A 6,000-nucleotide genomic window follows, 5' to 3' on the forward strand; every position below is an offset into this window, starting at 1 on the left:
CTCATTCTTTACTATTGTGACTCCAGACTTCTTGAGTACCACTTGTACTGGGCTGACCCATTCACTATCTGAGATGGGGTAGATAATATCTGCTTCAAGTAGCCTTGTCACTTCCTTCTTGACAACTTCTAAGATGGTGGGATTCAATCTTGTTTGGGGTTGACAGACAGGCTTTGCTCCCTCTTCTAAGTATATTCTGTGCTCACAAACTTGAGGGCTGATGCCTACTATATCCGCCAAGCTCCACCTAATGGCCTTCTTGTGTATTCTCAGTACACTAAGCAGCTGCTCCTCTTGTTGGGAAGTAAGTTACCTTGCAATGATGGCTGGGAGCTTCTGATTATCTTCAAGGTAAGCATAATTGAAGTGGGGTGGAAGGGGCTTTAACTCCAATTTTTGCTCCTGATTGGGCACTGGATCCTCTGAAGCTAGTGATAATGGCAAGGTGTCCTCATTGTGTTCAGAGGGTTTTCCAAAACTTGGACCCTGCTCCATGTGCATCTCTTTTATTTCCTCCTGGTGGACTACAGCTACAGTCTCATCAATGATGTCGCACTGGAAGACGGAATGATCTTCTGGAGGATGCTTCATAGCTTCATTCAGATTGAAGCTCACTGCTCGGCCGTCTATCTCAAAAGAATAGGTTCCTGAAAAGGCATCCAGCTTGAACTTTGAAGTCTTCAGGAATGGTCTTCCAAGCAGGATGGATGACGGCTTTCTTGAGTCATTTTGGGGCATCTCCAAGATATAGAAGTCAATAGAAAACGTGAGCCCTTTAATGCTCACCACCACGTCCTCAGCAATTCCAACCACTGTAATAATGCTTTTATCTGCTAACACAAAACAAGCTGCCGACCTTTTTAAGGAGGGAGCCTCAAAGCATCATATATAGACAAAGGCATAATACTCACGCACGCTCCTAAATCGCACATGCAGTCAGAAAATATTACACCCTCAATGGTACAGTTAACCATGCATGGACCTGGGTCACTACATTTTTCAGGTATGCCCCCCATTAAAGCAGATATGGAACTACCTAAAGGAATAGTTTCTAATTCATTAATCTTGTCCTTATATATGCACAAATCCTTTAGGAATTTCGCATATTTAGGTACTTGCTGAATAACATCAAAAAGAGGAACAGTTACCTCAACCTTTTTGAAGATTTCTACCATTTTAGGATCAAGTTCCATCTGCTTTCTGGACTTTCTTGCAAGGTGTGGAAATGGGATATGGATGGCATCTCCTACAGCTTCTGCATCTCTTGCAGCTTCTGCGTTCCTTGGTGCTCCATTCCTAGGGTAAGCTACTTCTTCTTCAACCAAGTCTTGCACTTCATCTTCTTCTTCAACCTCCTCCACTTCAACCATATCCTCCATTGAGGCATGTTCTTGTGAGCTTGGCTCCTCAGGATTCCTCTCTTGCAGTGTGGTTCTGGACCTCAAAGTAATGGTATTGATGCCACCTTTGGGGTTGGGTAATGGTTGAGAAGGAATTCCATTAGAGCTTGAAGGTTGGTTGTTGGAGTTGTTCATTGATCCAATCTGTGAGGCAAGAGCTTGTACAGCAGAGGTCAGACCGTTTAAGGTGGAGCTAAGCGAGCTCTCCATGATCTTTTGCCTTTGCTCAATAGACTAAAGTTGTTCATCATGAGAAGAAGAAGGGGGATAGCTGATATGAGGGGCCCGTTGTTGGTTGTGCTGAGGTCCTTGAGACTGCCTTAGATGAGGTGCTCTGTAAGGCTGGTTCTGGTTTTACTGATACTGGTTATTCTGATTGTTGTTATTATTCCACCGTTGATTTTCCTGGTTGTCTCTCCCTCTTCTGTTATGGTTGTCCCTCCAGCTCTGGTTAGAATTATCTCTCCACCCCTAGTTGGAGTGGTCTTGCTAACCTTGGTTATAGTTCCCACCCTGGTTATAGCTGCTGCCTTGTTGATAATATCCTTGATTTGGGCGGTCATAGAAATTGTGAGTGGCTACCAAAGTGTTGTCCTCATGTTGGAGTTGTGGACACTCATCAGTATAGTGACTATAATCAGCACATATTCTGCATACTCTCTAAGGAACCAGTTGTTGACTATGTTGAGGTGAGGGAGGTTGAGATTATTGTAGTAGGTTGGTCATCTCACATATACTCTATGTGAGAGCAGTAGTCTCAATGCTAGAGGAAACCTCTGCAATAGTCTTTGAGTGGCTGTTCCTGTGCCTGTGATTTCTAGTGGACTCAGCTAAGTCGCTGATCAATTGCCACGCCTCATCTGCTGTCTTGTACTTTTTCAGAGACCCATTACTAGCACCATCCAACGTGGTCTTATCCTGAGGCTTCATGCCTTGTGTGAAGTAGCTGATCAATACCAACTTATCAATCATGTGGTTGGGGCATGCATCCAGCAGACTCTTGAAGCGCTCCCAGTACTTATAAAGGGTTTCTGATTCAGCTTGGATGATGCAGGAAATCTCCTTCCTTAGTCTGTCTGTAACTTCAGCCAGAAAGTATTTTTCCAAGAATTCTCTCCTGAGCGTGTCCCAGTTGGTAACAGTTGCTTCAGGTTGGGAGTAATACCACTCTCTCGCCTTTCCCTCAAGAGAAAACGGGAAAGCTATTAGCAGAACAGAAGTTTCATCTGCACCATGACGCCGAATAGTAGAACAGGCTGTCTGAAAATCTCTGAGGTGCTTTATAGGCTCCTGAGCGGGTAAGCCATGAAACTTGGGTATCAAGTTGATTAGCGCAGTCTTTAGTTCAAAATCTGCAGCCAGATTTGGGTGACGCGCTTGATACGGTTGCAGAGTAAAGTTTGGGGCTCCTGCCTCCTAGAGAGTAATCCTCCTGGGTGCTGCCATGTTACCTGCGCGTAAATCAAATGAATCAGTAGTAGAGGAGCTTGTTTCTTCCTCAAATGGCCATTCAGATTTGCTCTCAGATAAGACTGGTGAATTGGCAACAACCACTTCACCACCCTCAGAGGCTAACCGACACCGAGCTCGCCTAATACGTGAAAGAGTTCTTTCAATTTCAGGATCAAATGCGGCTAAGCTCGGATCAGGAAGTGAACGCGTCATTCAACAAAAGAAACATATAGCTCATGGTAATAAAACAAAATAAAATAAAAATGTAAATAAATAAATTCCAACTAATAAATTAGCACACTATTGCAACTCCCCGGCAACGGCGCCAAAAATTGACATGGCAGAAATTGGCCGATTAAGAAATTAATAATAAAAATGCGTTGCAAGTACAGTTCTTAACCAGCAAAAATCCGCTTGTCAATTTAGAAGAGTTATCACAGATTTAAGAATAAGATTACTGGAAGTATGAGTCCCAGGTCGTCTCCCAACGAGTTGACAAAAGAGTGCAGCTTATTGGTTAGAGGTTTTCCCAGAAATTTTGAGTTTGAGAAATAGGAAAATAAGTAATTGTAAAATTAAACAGCGGAAATTAATGAGAGAATTTATATAATTAAATTAAAAACCTTGATTGGGAGAAGATTAATTGGAATTTCTATCCTTGTTGAAATTTCCCAAGTTTAATAATAAAAGGTTGTTGCTCTACTTGGTCATCCCTTAATTAATAAGGAAAAGTTCAGTAACTAACTAACCAACTATGTCACAGGTCCTAATCCTTTCCTAAGAAGGGATTAGAGTAAGAGACTAGAGTTGTCAGTCATCAACTACCCATTAGAATTAACACTTGAGTATCCCAACTCAAGGTTCTCCTTTCAATCAACTCCCAATCAAGTTAGAGAACTACTCCATTATCATGAATATAAACTTCACAGAATTAAAAGCGGGATAAAAGGAAAACATGATAGACAATAATTAAAAATCAATTAAAAGTAAAAAGGTTCTTGTATTAATTAATCCCAAAATGCAACATACCTATCCAAACAGGATCAATGGGTAGTAAAAAGTAAAGAAAGTAAGAAAACAAACTAGAATAATGAAACTTCCACGGAGGTAATGATCCTTCTCAGTATCTGGTGCACGAATTGTAAATCACACTTTTCAAAACTCGTACCACTAACCAGCAAGTGCACTGGGTCGTCCAAGTAATACCTTACGTGAGTAAGGGTCGATCCCACGGAGATTGTCGGCTTAAAGCAAGCTATGGTTATTTTGTAATTCTTAGTCAGGAAATTAATAATAAAAATGGTTGGGTTTATGAAAAGTAAAAGAACATGAAATAAATACTTGTTATGCAGTAATGGAGAATAGATTGAGGTTTTGGAGATGCTCTATCTTCTGAATCTCTGCTTTTCTACTGTCTTCTTCTTCACGCACGCAAGGATCCTTCCATGGTGAGCTGTATGTTGGTGGATCACCGTTGTCAATGGCTACCATCCATCCTCTCAGTGAAAATGGTCCAAATACGTTGTCACCGTACGACTAATCATCTGTCGGTTCTTACTCATGTTGGAATAGAATCCATTGATTCTTTTGTGTATGTCACTACGCCCAACACTCGCGAGTTTGAAGCTCGTCACAGTCATCCCTTCCCAGATCCTACTCGAAATACCACAGACAAGGTTTAGACTTTCTGGATCTCAGGAATGGCCGCCAATAATTCTAGCCTATACCACAAAAACTCTGATCGTGAACCAGGAGGCTAAGAGATACACACTCAAGCTAGTGCAGATAGAATGTAAGTGGTTGTCAGGCATGCGTTCATAGGTGAGAATGATGATGAGTGTCACGGATCATCACATTCATCAGGGTGAAGTGCGAGTGAATATCTTAGAATAGAAGCAAGCGTGATTGAATGAAAAACAGTAGTAATTGCATTAATTCATCGAAACACAGCAGAGCTCCTCACCCCAACCATGGGGTTTAGAGACTCATGCCATCAGAAATACAATTTGAAACGTGTAAAAATGTCATGAGGTCCAAAATAAATCTCTAAAAGTAGTTTTTATACTAAACTAGTAGCTAGGGTTACAGAAAATAAGTAACTAAGTGCAGATAGTGCAGAAATCCACTTCCGGGGCCCACATGGTGTGTGCTTGGGCTGAGTAATGAAGCTTTCACGTGTAGAGACTTCTCTTGGAGTTAAACGCCAGGTTGCAGCCTGTTTCTGGCGTTTAACTTCAGAATAGGGCAGGAAGTTGCCGTTTAAACGCCAGTTTGCGTCATCAAAACTTGGGCAAAGTATGGACTATTATATATCGCTGGAAAGCCCTGGATGTCTAATTTCCAACGCAATTAAGAGCGCACCAATTGGGCTTCTGCAGCTCTAGAAAATCTATTTCGAGTGCAGGGAGCTCAGAATCCAACAGCATCTGCAGTCCTTTTTCAGCCTCTGAATCAGATTTTTGCTCAGGTCCCTCAATTTCAGCCAGAAAATACTTGAAATCACAGAAAAATACACAAACTCATAGTAAAGTCCAAAAATGTAATTTTTGCATAAAAACTAACAAAAACATAGTAAAAACTAACTAAATTATACTAAAAACTACTAGAAAACAATGCCAAAAAGCGTATAAATTATCCGCTCATCACAACACCAAACTTAAATTGTTGCTTGTCCCCAAGCAACTGAAAATCAATTAGGATTAAAAGAAGATAATATACTATAAATTCCAAAATATCAATAAAACTTAGCTCCAACTAGATGAGCGGGACTAGTAGCTTTTTGTCTCTGAACAGTTTTGGCATCTCACTTTATCCTTTGAAGTTCAGAATGATTGGCATCTATAGGAACTCAGAATTTAGATAGTGTTATTGATTCTCCTAGTTCAGTATGTTGATTCTTGAACACAGCTACTTTATGAGTCTTGGCCGTGGCCCTAAGCACTTTGTTTTCCAGTATTACCACCGGATACATAAATGCCACAGACACATAACTGGGTGAACCTTTTCAGATTGTGACTCAGCTTTGCTAGAGTCCCTAATTAGAGGTGCGGGTTCTTAAGCACACTCTTTTTGCTTTGGATCACGACTTTAACCGCTCAGTCTCAAGATTTTTCCTTGACACCTTCACGCCACAAGCACATGGTTAGGG

This window comes from Arachis ipaensis, chromosome B8, assembly GCF_059453495.1.
Source record: "Arachis ipaensis isolate K30076 ecotype BB chromosome B8, ASM5945349v1, whole genome shotgun sequence".
NCBI lineage: Eukaryota > Viridiplantae > Streptophyta > Magnoliopsida > Fabales > Fabaceae > Arachis > Arachis ipaensis.